General features: G+C 43.4%; 1 protein-coding gene across 6 annotated transcripts in view; it reads right to left on the bottom strand.

The window, feature by feature from the left end:
* Positions 1-17,911, bottom strand: part of RAP1A (RAP1A, member of RAS oncogene family) — a 71,895-nt gene extending 53,984 nt beyond the window's left edge. For 2 of the 6 annotated variants that reach the window (XM_038379933.2, XM_038379932.2), the window contains exons 1-3: positions 17,810-17,911; positions 15,467-15,509; positions 14,408-14,483 (exon numbers count right to left, since the gene is read on the bottom strand). The gene's annotated coding sequence lies outside the window, so the exon portion shown is untranslated. Of the gene's footprint in view, positions 1-14,407; positions 14,484-15,466; positions 15,510-16,563; positions 16,815-17,809 lie in introns of those variants that run through there. The other 4 variants (XM_043500294.1, XM_043500292.1, XM_038379934.2 and 1 more) reach the window with 4 other exon arrangements.
* Positions 17,912-19,676: the final 1,765 nt, after the last annotated feature.

Here is a 19,676-nt window from a genome sequence, read left to right on the forward strand (position 1 = left end):
AATCATTCCTCGAAGGAGCATTTTAGATTCACACTACATCTTAAATATGAATATCTCCCAAGGTTAAACCAGTGTTTTTTGCAGCAATTGAGAGGCTCACTTTAAAGAAATGCATGTATGGTTAATATGAAATAGTATCCCATCAACTGTACTTAATGATTGTTTAACATCATCAAGGAGTTTTAATGAGATCAAACAAAATTAAAGTGAAAGAAGATTGTCCAGGGCCGTATTCTAACACGGTTTGTCTAAACTGGTTGTCATTTCACTCCTTCTGTGTCTCTTGCTTAAATCTCTTGTCTTCCCCCTACTGTGCACTTTGTCTTTATCCTCTTCCCCCAACCCTGGTGTTTTCAAGCTGTCCCTAGAAGCAACCTGCCAAGCCACAGGGAAAACACTTTGGAAACTAACACCGACATGGACTATGCATTTTAAAATTGCTTTTCTTCTTGCATTCAGGCTACCGCAGCTTTCAAGAAAAACTTAGGCTACCTCACAAGAGCTGTATGTTTAAATGCAAGTCTCAGTGGTAAAGAGTAAAGTCATGGACTTCTGATGAAAACAAAACGTATTTTTAGATAGCAAATCTTGCTAATTTGCTCATCCACCTGTTGTGTGCGATTACTGTTTTTTGTGGACAAGTTCTCAGCCACGATATCTATACGTACAGAGCTACAGCTGCACCATTGCAATGCATCTGGTGAAGATGTTCTATGCCAACGGGTCTCCCGTCATCATAAAAAAACCCACCTCCGCAAGTGGCAGAAGCTTTGTCGGCAGGAGAAGCTTTCCTGCCAACATAGTGCTGTGCATACGAGTGCTTGTGTCAGTGTAACTTATGTCGCTCAGGTGATGGAATAGTCACAGCCCTGAGTGACGCAAGTTTTGCTGACAGGCTGTAGTGCAGACCACAGGTTCTCAACCTTTTTCCTGAGGCCAACCCCCACCCCCCAACATGCTATAAAAACTCCACGGCCCACCTGTGCTACAACAACTGATTTTCTGCATATAAAAGCCTGGGCCGGCATTAGAGGGTAGCACGCAGGGCAATTGCCTGGGACCCCATGCCACAGGGACCCCCCCCACAAAGCTAAGTGCTCAGGCTTCTGCTTCAGCCTCAGGTGCAAGAGCTCAGGTACTAGGGCTTCAGCCCCACACGCTGGGGCTTCAGCTTTCTGCCCTGGGTCCCAGTGAGCTTAACACTGGCCCTGCTTGGTGAACCACCTGAAACCTGCTCTCGCCCACCCAGGGGGCCCTGGATCCCTGGCTGAGAACCACTGGTGTAGACATAGCCTAAGTGAGTTCTCATCTCTGTAAACCCTCATTACATTACTAAATACACCACAGCACATTTACTAGTTTTTTTTTTTTATTAGAACTGGGTGAAGGAAGGAAATTCCAATTCGCTGAGAAATTATTTTTATTACAAAATTTGGTTTCATTCCAAATCAGAATGAAATGCTTAGTCTAACTAAAGTCACGTTTGGGTCACATTTTAATAGCTGTGATATACAGGAGGTCAAACAGATGCTATATGGTACCTTCTGACCTTAAACTCAAACTCTATGCAATTCTCTGCAAAAGGAAAAAGGAGTCCTGGCTCCAGGACAGTCCACCTGGTGAGCTGCCCCAAAGCCACAGACCTCGGGAGCCTGGGCTGTTGAAGAGCTATGAGCAGCACATCCAGGACTTCCAGGTTCCTATCAGCTCACCAGCCAGGCTACCAAGGAGCTGTGAGCCTGGAAGCCTGCGCTGCCACGGACCAGGGTGGGCAAGCTGGCAGGGACCCTGCCTGGATTCTGTCGGAACTTTGTCAAAAAACGGTCTCCACAAAATGGTTCGATTTTGATGAATGGGCAAATTCAGATTAAAAAAATTTCATTTCAATTTTTTCCAACAGGCTGTTTATTATTAATCCAAAAACAGCTTCTATCCCAAGCAGATGACAACTGTATTCTCATTCAATTTTGGTGTAACGTTGACACTTAAGTATTCTGGACCTCTGATCCTCATCTGTAAAATATTAGCAGTTCTCTACCTCATCAGGATGTTGTGAGGATAAATACATTAATGAATGTGAGGCATATAGATATTATGGTAATGGGGGCTGTAAGTACCCCTGGCAGAGTGAAGAAAAAGAAAGAGGAGAGAAGACAAGAAGCCAAGACACAAGGCGAGGAGGGAAGCACCCTTTGTGCACTACAGAGCTGCCACGTATTCCACATTTAAAATGTGTTTTACATAAGAGGGAGGGGAAAATGTTCAGCCCTTAACTCTAGGTCAGTGTCTGCTAGATTATAAACCAAATTCCTGAAAATACTAACATTCCTTGAATAGCTGAAGCTGTATAAATCAAATGTATATACACAACCCGATTATGCTATGCAGCCTGCTCTAAAGGTCATGTTTGCATATGCAAGTCTAGGGATTCTCACTACCTTAAAAAGCACTTCCAAGTTTACTGTATAAGTAACACAAGAGCAACAAGACTGTCCCTACCCTCTATGCACATGGGCTAATTAAATGTCTGTTCTAACGATTATTGTTGAATGAAAAACATCCATTTTATGGTAATTAATTAACAATTTTATGTGTACCATTTTATATTTCAATGCCTTGGGTGATGAGCACCCATTTCAGAAAAAAAATCAAAATGCAGTGCTCAAATAAATCTATTCCTAATCAAAGATGCACCTCTTAAAGTTCTTTCACTAAAAAGCAAGAGCAACACAGACTTCACAGGAGTCTGTCTTGCAGTATGTTAATTACTCCACAGAAAAATAATTTTAATAACTTCATTTTATTGCAAGTGAGAGCATCTAGTATGCCTGCTAAATCCTTTATTATTCATCTCTCTCATTTAGTATTATTCCCCAGAGCCTGAGAAGAAAACCACACACACACTTCATTCCAGCACTAAAAGGCACTGAAAATCCATACACAAAAGTTAAAACATCAAAATACCAATATCTATATTGAGCATAAAAAGCTCTGCTTTCCCCTGGAACTCTCAACAAGCAGTGCAAAGTCTGTCTTAATTACCTGTTTGGTACAGTGTTCTGAAATCTTTCAAGTCTGCTTTTAAAACTATCTATTTTGCTCATAGCACAAAGAACTATGGAAGCTTTAGGTAAAACTTAAATATGTTCTCTTCATAAAGGGCTTTGGTAATTTGAAGACGACCCATCACCCTGTATCTGTGAATCAGTTCGAGGGGATAGCCAGGCATAGTGTGAGCAGACAGTACCCAATTCCCTCACATAGCTCGACTGCACCTCCATCCATTCTTGTGAGCCAACACCCAGGATATTCCACTCTTGGGCCTTTCTCTAGCAGACACTGCCAACTGTGTGGTAGAATCACGAGAGATGCAGGAAAGAAGGCTGGGAGGAGACCAAGTTTATTTTTGCTTGTAACCTAAACTTCACACAGCTCTCCATACGGTAGCATGAATTTGAAAGTTTAATTCGAGTATACATTCTGTACAGGGCAAGTAGCCATGCTTTCACAGGGATCTGGCTTTATTTGGCACACACAGTTTAGGCTGGACTCAGTCACATGTGAAACGGTCATAAACCTAAGTGAAGTAAATGTCTCTAAATTGCCTACCTCCCCACAAATGATACTGGCAAGCAAACCTCAAGCAAAATATTTGCCACTGTAAAGCACCAGGATTACTTTAACCCCTAAATTAACTAAGATGATCTTTTATACAAGTAAAGACTACACAGAACAGATGGTTCCACACTTGATGACACTATGACAACATTTATACAGCACTTTTTCAAAGATCTGATTAAAAGAGGATATATAGATGGGGAAACGAAGGAATTGAGAAGTTGACTGTCTCAGGATCACACAGCAAGTCAGCGGGAGTGGGGACCACCACCAAAGACTGTTCTACCCTTTAACACATGCTACCTAACTGCACTACCATGCAAGTGACCTAGGTTCTATTTTTAAGGTTGGTCTCTTGCTTCCTTGGGCCAAGCCCTGATATCTTTACCCAGGAAAGAATCCCAATGACTTCAAAGAGAATTTTGCTTGAGTAAGGACTAGAACATTAGCTTTTGGTTTACAAGGACCGAAAGCATTGCAAATTCTCTCTGATGATGATTTTAACTGAAGGGATATTCAGGTTTTTGACAGCTCTATTATCTACTCTGGGGAGAATCACATTCAGTCTTTCTTGGGCAGCAGAAGATCCTACAACAAAGGCCTTAAATGTTCTAAAAAAGGGGTACCATTACTTTCATGCTGTGAGTTTTAGACCTCTTGCCAGATTTTCCTAAAGATTTAAATCTTTCCAAAGCTGACAGGCTTAAGTGGACAAAACAACCTTGGCAGTCCATCCCTAAAACTTCTTAGGGAAATTAATTTTGCACCCATCTTCAAAAAGGAAAAGAGCTTCCTGTAGTTTAACACAGTTTTGTAGAGTCAGTTTTAGCTTCTAAAAAGATCAAGAAGCATTTCAACAGAAACAGCTGTTCAAAAAAAAAAAACTTATGGGCAATCTGGTTTCAAAAGATGACACTGAGTTTAACTTAGAGGAAAAAGAGAAGGCATCAATAATCATACACCATCTAATCAATGGACCAGGTAAGCAGCAATGGCAGTGATCCAGAAATACTCCCCTGCTCAACAACTCTCCTAGATAGAATTAAAAACCATCTCCAACAACAGCGGTTGCAGAAGTAATTTCAAGAGACAGGTTAAATATGACTGAGGCAGACAAAAGCCAAAAAAGAAAAAAAAGTGTCTCTTGAAATGATAAACCGCAAGCAACTAGAAAAGTAAATTTCACCAGTTTTAGTGCTGGAGATTCTTGCTGCAGTCCCAAAAAAAAAAAAAAAAAAAGCTCACAGCTTAAAATGCTTGAAAAGAAAGCTAAATTGCACTACATAACCGTACACAGAGGACTGTTTTGCCTTTAAACTATCACATGCACTTAACTTCATAGTAGGTGGTATATATATATATAAAAGGGTATTATCTTGGATGTCAGTTGTTTGTAAGGAAAGAGTTTTTCTGACTAGCCTCTCCCTAAAACTCCAGATGTATTCACATTAGAGAAGAGAATGCTATAAAAAGGGGCACAAGAAGTGCCAATTTGAACCCCTACTGAAGTCAATTCAATAAATCTAGCTCAACTCCTCCTCTTCCCACACGGGCCTTTCCAATTTTGTGAGCAGTCCACCGTAAACTCTATTTTCAAGTAATTTGTCAAAAAAAGGTACATGATACCATCCAGGTCAACTATATGAAACAGCAGAGTTCATCAGAGCCTGATATCCTGAAGTGCTGAGAGCCCACAACAGGGTGACAGGAATGAGAGCTGTCGGCGTTCAGAACCTTTGAAAAAGTCAGGCTCTACAGCTATTAGAACACATGCAATATTGCAATTTCAATGACAAATGTACATGTTCTAAACATGAAAACATTCAACATGGGTGATATCTTTGGATCCAACAAATACTTTAACAAAAACAAACATTCCAACAAGCCTCTAATCTGTGGTTTCAGCCACTCAAAAATTAAATGCAACTGGTCTGTTCTCCTGTAGTGTTCTCTCAAGCAGCAAAGTTATGCAATGTGGTTGATTGACAAACACAGTAACTGCTACTAGGTGTAACAAATTTCCAGAACGTAGTCTCCTCCAACAGCATTTGATAAAACAGTAAGTTACCTACTATTCACTCACTCATTCCAGTCCCTCAACACATATATTAAACACTGAACCTGCATACACATTCAACAGTCCCACTTAAAATGATGTAATTAAATTTATCTGCTTCAGTCATTACATCCATCACTGTAATCGTTTCAGCAACTCCATGATAACAGAGCTGAAACTCCTGTAAGGCAATATAAGCTCTGCTTATTGAGAAAAACAAATAAGCAGGCCCAAAAATCACACGTACGCCAAGTGCTCACGTATGAGGATAAGCACAATATAAACACCTAGACACACTATCAGGGCAATCCAATTTATTTCCCAACAAAGGACTGAGTAGCACAAGAACTAGTCTCAAACTTCTTTTCTCTTTTCGTAGTGTCCTCTTAAGTGACAGTAAGACAACAAGCTATCGTTGGTCAGAGCAACATCACATAGCATCTATACACAGAAATGTTTCACTATAGTCTAGGAAAACGCATAAAGGCCTAATAATAATAATAGCTGGTTTATTTGCGCTGCCTTAAATCCAAGGACCTCAGAGCATTTCACACACATTGAGTTAAGCCTTGAAACACACTTGAGAGGCAGAAATACACCGAGGTCACAGTTCACCTAATGTAAAGCACCACTGAAGGCCTCCCTTAATTAGGCTAAGCAGCTTTCACATCCAGTTGCAAAAATGATTTAGCAAAGCTTCATTTTAACATTAAAATTTTTTTACATTACATGTATCTGAATAATAATTAAAGAAGTCTGTCATTAACTATCTCTCTGGTTAATGGAGTAATTCTTTGCAGAGCAGGCTTTATTTAAGTGTCAGGGATTAAAAATGTCACTTTCAAAACAAAAAAAGAACACACACACACACACACACACACACACACCAGATTAGGCTCTCATTTATATCAGTGCCAATCTGGAGTCACTCCACTGACTTGAGGTAAGAACTGAACTTGACCTCAGTTGAAAACTGATTTCAGTGGAGGCACTCTGAATTTACACAGTAACACAAAACAGAATTTGGCTTTAGATTTTAAAAAGTACCTAAAAGCAGTCAGTCAAATTCATTTTTAGAAAGCGAAGGTCAAAGTCAATTACTGTATGTACACATGATCTTGCCCTCATCATATACTGGGGGTGGCCAACCTGTAGCTCCGGAGTCACATGTGGCTCTTCAGAAGTTAATTTGCGGCTCCTTGTAAAGGCACCGACTCTGGGGCTGGAGCTACAGGTGCCAAATTTCCAATGTGCCGGGGGGGTGCTCAGTGCTCAACCCTTGGCTCTGCCACAGGCCCTGCCCCCACTCCACCCCTTCCCGCCTCCTCCCCTGAGCCAGCCATGCCCTGGCTCCTCCCCCTCCCCCCCCAGAGCCTCCTGCACACCACAAAACAGCTGATTGGGAGGTGTGGGGAGGGAGGGGGAGGCGTTGATCGGTGGAAGGCTCTGGGAGCTTGGGGGGGTGCTAATGGGGGGCTACTGATGTGTTACTGTGCCTCTTTGGAAATGTACATTGGTAAATTCTGGCTCCTTCTCAGGCTCAGGTTGGCCACCCCTGTCCTATACAAAGTCAATATTTTAAATCTGACCATGGCACCCACTTAATACAGTGATGTGTACTGTAAAAAAAACCCTAGAAAGATGAAATAATCTAGGTATAGTAGATAGAACATTAACTCACAGGATAGGGCTGACCCAATAAATGGGCAGACTACTGTGTGGTGTTATAAAAGGCACAAGTTTCTCTGCAAGTTTTGTACCTCGTTTAGTTACAAATCCCAAAGTTACCATAATAGAAGCTGGCAAGGAATGTATATCCCATCCCCCACTCTCAATGTTTTCAGTCTGTTCACTCTGTGCATTTGACAGCATTGTGTGTAGAATATTATTTTTCACTGTTTCCACAGTACATTCTGCTTCTCCCTAACTGCAAAGACCATTAGAGCTAAACCAAAATAAAATGATTACTGACCAAAAATAAGCCATCCCTCCACTTCTGCCCTTAACCCACCCACACAATTTCAAAATGAGATTTAAAAGGTAAAAATAACTTTGTCAAACCAGTGCAAGTTACAAACGTCAGAGTTGAGGGCTCCTCCCTGAAAATCCTAACCCAACCCCCCCGCCTCTTTATGTTAAATGCATTAGCTAGAGTATGTCAGATAGCCTTAAGTACAATGGTATGTGGGGAAAGGCAGTCTCTCAGAAATCAAGGTCTGACCCATTTAAAGATGTGATAGATTTAAACTATCATTTTATACTGCATCTGGAAATGAACAGGAATAAGAATCTAAAACACAGGTATTAGGTGCTTCAGCAAGAAACATCAGTTACCAGCAGGTGGTCAGCTATACCCTAAAACGGATAAGTTTCACCACCACCTTCTATTCAACCTCCTCCTTCCCCACGCCTCCCCTCCCAAAAATGAGTTTAGAGAATGGGCAATAATTATCTAGATTATCAGAGTCACAGGGAAGCTGGGACAGTCCTCGAATAATGGGCCTGTTATCTCTCCATAAGGTTTTATCAACCACCAGAGACATGGACCCAACTGAAAAGTGGTAGCTTGGGGTCCCCGTGCCCCACCACTACAGGAATACCAACTGAAAGCCAAGCAGTGAAGACCTTGCTCTCCACAGAAGCTAAAAGCTCAGTCTGTTCTAATTGACCTTATCATCAATGTACAACAAAGGTTCCTCATGGTAAACAATGCTCTGCTGCCAAAGACTGCAGTCAGCAACCATTTGTCAAACTATCCACCATTCGATATGAGCCCACAGATCAGAACCTTCTGGATGCGATGGTGGAAGCAAAGTCACAGTTTTTCCATCCCAAACGGTCACAGCATGAGATGAACAGAAAGGTTACAAAGTGGTTTCATAAGCCTGTGATATGGGACCAATAAAATAAATCACCTGTCCTGATGGGAGAGGTGCAACCCAACCTCAGTACCCAGGAAGTAGTGGCTAGTCTATGAGAAAGCTCTGGCCCTTCCATTTCCATGAAACAACACTCCTCAGCTAGATGGAGCAACTGTGAAAATCCTATGGTTGTCATGGCAGCCGTAACAAGATACTAAATAGTTTTACACGGTTTGAATAAACTGAAAACGTAAGATGTATGGCCTAAATTTTCAAATTAACTAATGGTTTTTGGGTGCCCAACTTTGAACGCCTTGAATGAACCTGGTTTTAAGAGGGTGGATGCTGAGCATTTACTGTAAAAGTCAGGCCACTGGAAGATGTCTCAATTTGGGAACCCAAAATTACTAGTTACTTTTGAAAATATTGGTCTACCCATCAGAGTCTTTGTTTAATTGGAGTGAAGAGAGCTAGAGAAGAAAGCAATTTGTCAAGCTTCCACAACTGCCTGGAGATTTTTAATAAGATGCTTTTAAGAATCTACCTTGACCATCCATGTATGAACTCCTTTAATAACTTGTCAAATATGCTCAATTTCCAATAGCATAAGGTAAACTGGTCTTAATGTCATTAGCTATCTGCTTTATCTACCAAATCAGGTTTAGTATGAAAGAATTTTTAGCACATGCCAGTCAATGTACACAGAAACCAAGTTGCCAGCTATACAAATAAATCTCATTTGACCTTTGAGGATTCTCTGTTGTGGCCTGCTTAGACACTTATTAAGAAAAGCACGATCAAATCAATTCAGAACATATTCATCTGGGGCCTTACAGCTTAGATTAATGCCATTTAATCTTGTAGTTTTTTTCAAACGCTGGTGATTCTCTATGAAACAGAATTGAGACATGATTTATATACTATAACCAGGTTTTATTCTGAAAGCCTTACGTTACAACAAGCAATACTATTTTGACTAGTAAACGTGACATTTAACATAGTACCTGTGGAAGAAGCATATTACATGTCCCTTTATAAGGATCACTTTTTTTTTTAGAAACCTAAATTGATCAGACACAACCTATTATATGTTGCTGGAGGAAAGGAGAGTTAGAAAATAACTTTTATATAATAGATAAGTTAAGATCAAACTATAGAAAGTAATCTCCTTTGTATAATTCATAAAGAATGAACTAAGCAAATCTAATTAGGAAGGACAGAATTGGACATGTTCACAGTCATCTTCATAGTTTTTACCAAGCATAGTGGTTTTCCACACTATGGCTGAAGTGGGCCTATATTATTAAGTTAACATAAATGAACTACATCAGGAATAAATTTGGTTTGTCTCAAGTCTTGGAGTCCGAGTCCAGAGATGTTGTAGAAATGATAGCTCCCTGCCAAAGTGTCTCCATCCACAGACATCTAGGATTTTCCATGGGAACCCATGTTAGTATTCCAAGGAGAGGTGGAAGAGAAACACATAAAGGCCCAAAATGAAGGAGTAGGGGATCTTTAGGACCAGAACTGGGCACAAAGCCAAGTTCCAATCTGAGAACCTCCACTTAAATTATAAAGGGAGGGGTCACCAGAAGAACAAACTTCAACTGAATATTTTATGTTTTCTCTAATTAAAATAATTTGATGCTCAAAGCTTGTAACATTAAACAACATCCAAATGAGTAACCATTTCTGCAGTAACTTGCTTATACGCCCAAGGATACTTTTATTTTTCGTCCAAAATTAACCCTGAAACTGTCAGTGTGGAAGAAATGATCTAGCCATTCTAACATCCATTATTTCAACTTAAAATTGATAAGATGATATGCAAATCTAATAGATATGCAATAAGGTTACTTTTGTTTGTCCCCTAAACTACAAAATTCTAAATTTAGTCAAAAGTAAAAATTCAGCAAGATAAGAAAATAAAGGAGCTTAACTCTATGACTAATGACAACTTCTGTTCTTGTACAAGTGTGAAGAAGGGGGAACAAGTTTATTCCTAATTGTATTGATTTAAGAAATCAACCATGTTTGAAAACAATTCACACACAAAATTAAGTCCCTTCTATTGGGCTGATCTAGTCAAAATCATAGGGATTTATCATTCATATGTATCACATGTACATGATTGAAAAATTCATCTTGCATAGTGTTTTATGCTCTATTTGAAATACAATGAACTTCATTATAATATTTACAGTTAGCAGCAGAAAGCATACTACATTTTCAATCATATCCAATATCAGCAAAAAGCTAATAATGCTACAATCCCCTTTCCATGGTATGTCTTTACGTAAAGAGGCACTTCTTTGTCTGCACTGCACTCACTGTAAGAGGAAATAGTACAAACTCATTTGAAGTGCGGGCTTTTAGGACATTAATTGGCACTCTAGAGCCAACATGGTGGTTTAGCAAATTAATGAAATATTCTCAAAGCTTTGTTGCCACCCACATGGGCTATGGCAATAAATAAACCCTAACCTCTCTATGTATGGCATCTGAACATAGAAAGATTGGATCAAATAAGGTAGCCAAGTAAGATTAAATTTTCTTTCCAGCTTGTGACACCATTACTTATGGGATTTGGTTGGTTGGGGGGGCATGTGCACAAAGGCCTGGTCTACACTATAGAGTTAGGTGAACGTAAGGCAGCTTATGTCGATTTAACTCGGTGCATCTATGCTAAAATATCACTCCCACCGATATAACTTGCTGACTTGCACTGACTTAACTCCACCTCCGCGAGAGGCATAGCGCTTAGGTGGACATAGTTAGGGCAACACAGTGTCACTGGAGACACTGCATTGCTTAGATTGCCTGTTGCTGAATCTGTCCCACGATGCCCCACACTGACAGTTAAATTGGAGCAAGTGCTCCTAGTGAGGATATGCACTACTGATACAAGGAGTGTGGTGTGAACATGCAAAAGCAATTTAATTACTGCAGTGGCTATAAGTCGACTTAACTTTGTACTGTCCATTTGCCCAAAGAGTCATGTTTCTAGGATCAGAAGCTTTCACAAGTTATGTACACAGTTAGCTAATTAAAGCAAGAGTTGACTAAGGCACAAGGTTCACTGAGCACTCTTCTAAAGAGAAGGTTTCATGACAGTTGTGCTTTTTTTCTTATCCTTCTGCTAAATAATGACAAACATTTCAATTAACCTAAACCATATGAACATAAACGTCATTGTTTATTCTGCAGTTGTCCAAATGCATTCTTAATAATAAAATACCTATCTTACTGCCACATCAGATCAACATTAAAAACTTAACTGTTGCTCATCAAGAACACTTGCAACTGCTGTATAAACTGTTATGTGAACATAGGCTACTAGACAAGCTGTCTTCAACAGAATGAAAAGAAAAAACTTTAATCAGAGTGAAAAAAAATCAATATCTATCTCACAGCTTAGTATAAAGATACACTCTTGGGGGAATTCTGTACCACTGCACATGAGCAGAATTTATGTCCCCTGCAGATTTCTTTGCTTCCCCACAGAAAAATGACTTTCTGACGGGGAAGCAAAGGGAAGCCACAAGCCATGGTCATGCAACCCTCCCCAGCAATATGTTTCAGGGGCCCAGGGCAGCCGGAAGAAAAGTAAATCACTGTGCGGCAGGAGGTGATACTGGGGAAGGCTCAGCTGGTAGTCGCAGCTGGGCTGGGAGGACAGGACTTCCTCTTCCCCTGCACAGCATCCAGGATCAGGTCAGACCCACCCCCAGATTTCTTCTCCACCTGAAGGAAGCTCTGCAAACTTCCCCCCCACCCCCACCCCCGGGCTTCCTTCACCCATTGCTCCTCAGCTGCAGGGGGAGGGATCCCTGTACAGAAGCTGCTTTCCCACATCCACCCAACCCCTGTGCATCCAGACTCTCCTGCTGAGCCTCACCCCTCCCGCACTCAGAACCTCCCCCCAAAATGAGCCCCACTCCTCCTGCACCACCCTGACAAGCCACCCACACCCGGATCCCCACCACGCTCCAACCAGCTGCATCTGCCCCCCCCACACTGAGTCCCCCAGACCCATACCCCCCTGCCAAGGTCTCTTCCCCCCCACACCCGGACCCTCCCTCCCCCATTGAGCCTTAACCACCTTCACCTGGACCCTCCTGCCGAGTCCCATTACCATTGCACCCAGAACCCCCTAACAAGCCCCTGTGCATCCACTGAGCCACCCACACCCAGATTGTCCCACACAGAACCCTCTCAACCTACACCTGGATCCCCCCACACTAAGCCCCTCCACACTTGAATCCTTGTGCTGTGTCATGGTTGGGTGCAGCCTTATCTCGGAGTCCATGTCCCAGGGGAGCTGTACAGTGATCTCCCACCTCTGTGCAACCAGTGGCCTGTACTCCCCAATGCCATGCTGTAGCCTCCACATTTATTTGACAAATAAAATGTGCAGAATTTTAAAGTATTGTGCATAGAATTTTTATTTTTTTTGGCACAGATTGCCCTCAGGAGTAACAGAGACTTCAAAGAACTGTACTCTAGTGAGAAAAAAGCAACAACAAACTTCCCTTTACAAACGAAAGTAGGTCTACAATGGAAAAACAACCACCTATCCAGATACAACCCTGGAACTGGTTGAAGCTGGTTACCTGCCTCCAAAGTCCACTTCTATTAGAAGTAAGTACACAAAGTCAGCAAAAGTGCTTAAGGAAAATTGAGGTTCATACCACCTCATTTTAGAAAATACAAGGACATGCATAAATGCAGAAACTCTCTATAATAGTAATAAAGAAGAAGAAGAAGAAGCTAATGCCACTATTTTTTCAGTCCCAGTCCTGCAATCAGATCCACAAGTGGATCCTTGTACCCATGCAGAGGGCCAGTGAATTGTCTTCAATAGGGCTCCATACAGCACACGATGCTACCTACAGCAATCTGATTGCAGGACTGGGGAACAATTTTGAGTTCTAAGTGCGCACCTCTGCAAACAGTATCCCAAACATATGGAGTAAAGATTTAAACTTTAAATATGTTCAAAAGAGATCCACTTCCTGCATCACTAAAAATAGACACATTCCTTTAAACCAAGACACTATGGTTTTTTCTTTTAAAAAAATTAAATTGGTGGTTGATAACTTGTCTGTAGTTTTATACAACATTAAGTAATCTGGAAAAGAGAGACTATGTATCCATTAAAGAATATATGTAAAATTGCACTGAATGAATTTATTCTCCAGATAACACATCATGTCCTCTATGTGGACGTAGTATTACTTCCGTCCTGTACTATGATGCATCAGGACATACTAAATTTTAGATTTCATTATGCATGAAGACTGTGTTTCAAAGTACAGTTAAAATTTAGACATTATAGTATGCTCACATGTTGGCATTAATGCCATCTAACTAAATTTCAATTCTCTAATTATATCTGCAATGCCATCCTCATATTAGGTGAAGATGCATCAAATATCTCACAAAATAGTCTACATATATCTGTATATTTGACGTCTTTGGTTTCAATTCTAAACTATTCTGACATATTGTGTAAACACCAGTCTCCAAATGAAAACATTAATATGTCACTGGAACTACACTGTGCTAGTAAATTATGCCCTGTTCAGCATGTATTCCTCTCTAAAATCTTACCAAAAGATACCTAACCTAACCACAACCAAACTGAAGCCAAGAAACATGATTAAATAGTGTGTGTTTGGTTTAATTTGAGTCCTCAAACCCAATATAAACTTTGCTCTTCAAATACCAAGTGGGTCTACTAAATGCTAGCAAAGTTTTTGCATTTTATGTAGCCCCTAGGTTAGTTCAGTTACAAAAAGCTTTTAGATTCAGCTATCCTAAGTTTATAAACACCATGAGAAATAGCTATGAAAATAAAAGGATAACTCACTTCACTGTTGAGGATCTTAGTTTGATGGAACACCAATATTCCCCTTGTCCCCGTGTGTCCCGCTTTGATGAAAATACTGTGTATGAAAACAAATTATTTTTAGACTCACTATGTGAAAGCACAGTACTTCCTGTCTCAGCTCCACCTTAAAAACTACACTCTTTTTGAGTTCTAAAGCTAGTATTTCATAACCCCTGCTATCAAATGCAATGGAGAGGATGTCGAAGGGACAAGGTGTTAGAAACTTGACATGTCAATTCCCTAGACCATAACTCAGCACAAGAAAAGTTTGGTTAAAATACACTGTCGCTCTTAAGGCAATCATGTCATATTAAAACGATGGCATTTTTATCTGTCACAGCTATGAATAGACTCAAATATTTTTATTTATAACACTGATCTTTTCCATAGCAACAGGATGTGAACATGGCATTCCCAGTGTAATGAAGTCACTATAGCAACATGATAATGATGTCAGAATAATCAGAAAGTATTTCATACTTCGGAGATGGTGCACCGCACTAGCTGTATGTAAATTAAAAAGTTACAGATACTGTAGAATCTAGCCTCTTCTGCTTTAAATTTCTCTTTCACTTAAAACTCACAGAAACAACATTAAGGTATACAGTGTGTTTGATTATTAAGATCTGTTTCTTAGTGACTTCAGTCCTTATTGTCTCACAATTTCAGAAACGTCCATTCTAAACATATTTCGCCTCGAGGAGTCTGCCATGGCCAATTGGATAAAGAATCAAGTGCTATTCCATTAACAAAGGAGGAGAATTTTTTCAAAATATTACACAGCAAAACAGGGCAGTTCACAATTCAACCCTGGCCTTCCTCAAATAACACAGTGAGTTAGATTACTTGACATTGCTAAAGTTCAAACACATTTGGTGCCACATTTTAGACTGCGAACAATACACAAAGCCAAAATTACAAACTACTATTCTGTAAATTAAAAGCAATTTAATAAACACAAACACGAACAAGAAGTTGTGGTACACATTTACAGATTATTGAAAATGAAAGAATTTTTAAAAATCTGGTTTTCGTTACCTGTGGTGTTTGTTTACTGTTTGCAGTTCATTCCAATATATGACTAGAACAATGAAAATAGACAAGTCAGTTTCAATTTCTGTTTTTCAGACATTAACACGAGATTGCAATGCTTGGTTACAAACATTGCATAGAAGGATTTAAACTCAAACTCAAAATTATCTGTAATTAAGTTTTAAAAAAACCATACTGGCAACATAACTATAGCTATTAGGTTTTGTCAAATTTCCTAAACAAAAATGCCCACAAAATTTGGAGCTAAACAGTGTGCCTTTCACCATGAATAATTTTTGCAGTTCGATGAAGGGGGAAAAATTAAATTCGATGGTGTCTGGAGGCATAATAGTTTTTTTTTCTACTGAATACTACTGGAAAGACTACCCTACTGGTAATACTTGTGGTAGTCAACTCCCTATTTTAAAAGTTTTAGAGTGATGTAGATAATGTAACACAACCCATGCTCAATAAATCATTTGATGTTTAAAAGTTTCAGCGCCGATCAGAGGTACATACTATTCTATGTACATGCCAAAGTTAGCCAAGAAAAAATTCTGAAAGATTCCTACAAGTCGGAATTTAGCTATCAATAATGAAAGCAGCCCTTGAAATATATAATTTGATGTCATGTACTACCCAGACTTGGAGGGCTGTAACTTACAAAATTGAAACAATCCCGTTCACCCTCACATTTAAATAGAAGACTGGCAGAAGGCAAGGAGAGAAGACAATCCCCCCTACAGTGACACCTTCAGAAAAGTGACAATGTAATAAAATGTTTGAAAATAGGAAGTACTATGAAGACATGATCATGCAAATGAAAGATGATGCTCTTTTCCCCTTTCCCCTACTGCCCAAAATAGCAATCCAAAGCTAGCTTGTTGCTCTCAATGCCTTGATAATTCAGGTAACATTTGCTTTGTATTGTTTTTTGTTTTGATTTAGGGCCACAGAAAACTTTAAACCCATGTTGGAGAACAGTTTACAAACTGTCTCAATGGCCCTTCCCAAACTTTCCTCTTCAAAGTCAGGGCAGTAGGAACAGGAAAATAAACTCTCAGAATCGAAAATTCAGAAACACAAATCCAAGTATCACCCACCTCAAATAGATCTTTCCCACACAGACCACCTAAGCCTCGTCTCACATGTTAGCCCCAAGTTATCTTCAAAGACAAGGTATGAGAACCACAACAGCCTTTTATGCCCCCTTGCAATGACTTTGGGAGCAGTGAGATGGCCTGCTCCCCTTCAACTTGGGTTCCTTGCCTCCCTCTTCAGTCTGGGCTGTAAAGCCCCTCTAGGACTGAGAAACACCCCAGACTCCATGGACCAGTAAGAGAACTGGGGGATTGTCTCAGGCCCAATTATACAATCTGGGGAGAGTTTCTGCTACTGCAGCACTGAAAAGGCAACAGGAAGCGGTGAAGAGTCCAGGAGCGAGGTGGGTATGCCAGGTTGCCAGACAACTTCACTCCCTCCTCACACCCCAAAATAGGGAAGTGCAGCATCCTTGGCAGCTGATCGTCCCCACATCTGGAGGTCTGAGAGACGCTGGGGAATTCCTGGTTTCACTTCCTCCATTACCATGGCTAGCATGCACCAGGTGGGTCTAGGAGATGTGGGAGCCTGGCTAATGGCAGCATCTCAAGGCATGCACGAAACTACCCTGCTAGCTCCCGTGTGGCACCCGTGCCCATGACGGCTCAGGCCGTCCCCCACATGCCCGCCGCCAGCCAAGCGCGGTGCCAGCAGGGCAGATGGGCAGCCCGGGGCCAGTGCCCACCCCGGGGAACCACGACGGAACCAAATCCAGGGGAAGGGAGAGAGAGACCCGCTGCCGGGCAGCGCCGCCAGCCCCGGGACGCCCTGGGGGCAGCGCCCCGCCACCTCCCCCTTTCTTCCTCCACTCAGTGCCCCCCGCTCCCTAGAGCCGAAGCCTGCCCCGGGCGCCCCCTTCCCCCTGGGGGGTCAGCGGGCCCCCTGCCTGCCTCCTGGGGCCCTTGGTTTTACCCTGGGGGTAGGAATCCCGCCCCTCACTCCCCTCCTCCCGCAGGGCTGGGGGAGGACACAGGTCAGTGGCCCCCCCAGGGGTCAGGGCCCTCTTTACCCCTCGCTCCCAGCGGCCCCCCCGTTAGCCTGGGCTGGGGAATGAACGCCAGGGCCCCCCCCATGCCCCCTTCCCCAGGGGTCCCACTGACTCGCCCCGCTTTACCCCGGGGGTCCCCGACCTCCCCCTGCCTGGGGGGGCCCGGCCCTTCCCGCCCCGGGGACGGGCGCCCTCGGCCTCGCTGCGGGGGAGCCCCGAGCGGGCCCGGCCCGGCCCAGCAGCGCCGCCGCCCGACTCACCCGCCGCCGGTGCCCGCCGGGCCGCCGCCTTCCGCCCGCCGCTCGCGCTGGCTGCTCCGCTCGGGGCTCGGCTGCTGTGCGCGGCGGCGCCGCGTCCGCCCCGCCCCGCCCCGCCCCCCTCGGCCCCCGGCTCCCAGCGCCCCGCCCCCCCGGCCCCCGCCCCGGCCCCGCCCCCCGCCCCGGGCCCGGCCCCGCCCCCCCGCCCCGGGCCCGGCCCCGGCCCCGCCTCCCCGGCCCGCCCCGGGCCCGGCAGCGGCCTGGGGAGGAGCCGGCGGGGCGGGCCCGGGACAGCCGGGGGAGCTGGAGGGGACCGGGCCCCTTGGAAGGATCTGAGGGGGAGGGGGGTCCCCGGCTATGGGGGGAGGGGGAGGTGGAGGGGTCCCCAGCTATGGGGGGGATCTGGAGGGGGCGAGTTGGAGGGGTCCTGGGCTATGGGGCAGGATCTGGAGGGGATGGGCACCGTTGGAGGGGTCCCCGACTATGGGGGGAGCAGGAGGGGATGGAGGGAGGTGGAGGGGTCCCTGGCTATGGCAGGGGATCTGGAGGGGATGGGCACCGTTGGAGGGGTCCCCGACTATGGGGGGAGCAGGAAGGGGCAAGTTGGAGGGGTCCTAGGCTATGGGGCAGGATCTGGAGGGGATGGGTGCTGTTGGAGGGGTCCCCGACTATGGGGGGAGCAGGAGGGAATGGGGGGAGGTGGAGGGGTCCTGAGCAGGCAGGGCAGGCTCTGGAGGGATGGGGGCTGTTGGAGGGTTCCCCAGCTATGGGGGGAGCTGGAGGGGATGGGGGGAGGTGGAGGGGTCCCCAGCTTTGAGGGGAGCTGGAGGGGGCGAGTTGGAGGAGTCCTGGGCTATGGGGGGGGGGAAGCTGGAGGGATGGGGTCTGTTGGAGGGGTCCTAAGCTATGGGAGGGAGCTGGAGGGGATGGGGTGTTTGGAGGGGGATGTGGGGAGGTGCTCCGGCTGGAACTTTTCTATTGGAAATTCCTGTTAACAATTTATCTGGTTCCTACTGGTCTGAATTATTGACCAGAGTTAGGGCAGAGCGAATTGTGCTGCTGGTTTTTATTTTTCCTATCACTTGATGTCATGTTTTATTTATTTATGCAGGGCCCTTTGCGTACCTCATGCTTTACAGACAAACAAAATACAAGTTTCCTGCTATGAAGAGCTTACAGTCTGTCCCCAATTCTGTTGTCACTTGTTCTGTGTGGGGGGACCTCTCCCCTCTACTCCTCCAAACTTGGTTAAAAATCCACTTCTTCAGGTGCACAATACCCACAAAAGCTTATGCCCAAATAAATCGGTTAGTCTTTAAGGTGCCCCCGGACTCCTTGTTGTTTTTGTAGGACATGTACTGGCCCTCTGCAAAGAGGTGCATTCCATCTGTGACTCCGGAGAAGACAAGTAGTTCTTCTTCTGTTGTCTCGGGGGGCCCACAGCCCATTTTTCAGCTAGCGGTCAGCATCATACTTTTTATTTCAGCCTGATTCAAACCTAGAAATGCTTCTCAGCTTCAAGCATGGATGTTTTGGATAATGTAAAGCGGGGGTTCTCAGCAAGCGCAGGAGTGTGATCCCCTTATAAACACATTTTAAAAATATATTTATTACTATAATAAATGCTGGAGGTGAAGCGGGGCTTGGTGGTGGAGGCTGACAGCTCATGACCTCCCACCTAATAACCTTGTGACCCCCCCTGAGGAGTCCCAACCCCCAGTTTGAGAACCCCTGATATAAGGTGTTCATTATGTGCACATAATTGTTAAAAGGCCAACTGCAGTTTCATTTGCTTTTCATACATAAATTTGCTGATCTCTTTCAAAATTCTTTCAATTTATGATGACTTAATAATCCTGATTGTGTAACA

This window comes from Dermochelys coriacea, chromosome 21 (genome assembly GCF_009764565.3).
Source record: "Dermochelys coriacea isolate rDerCor1 chromosome 21, rDerCor1.pri.v4, whole genome shotgun sequence".
Classification (NCBI taxonomy): Eukaryota; Metazoa; Chordata; order Testudines; family Dermochelyidae; genus Dermochelys; species Dermochelys coriacea.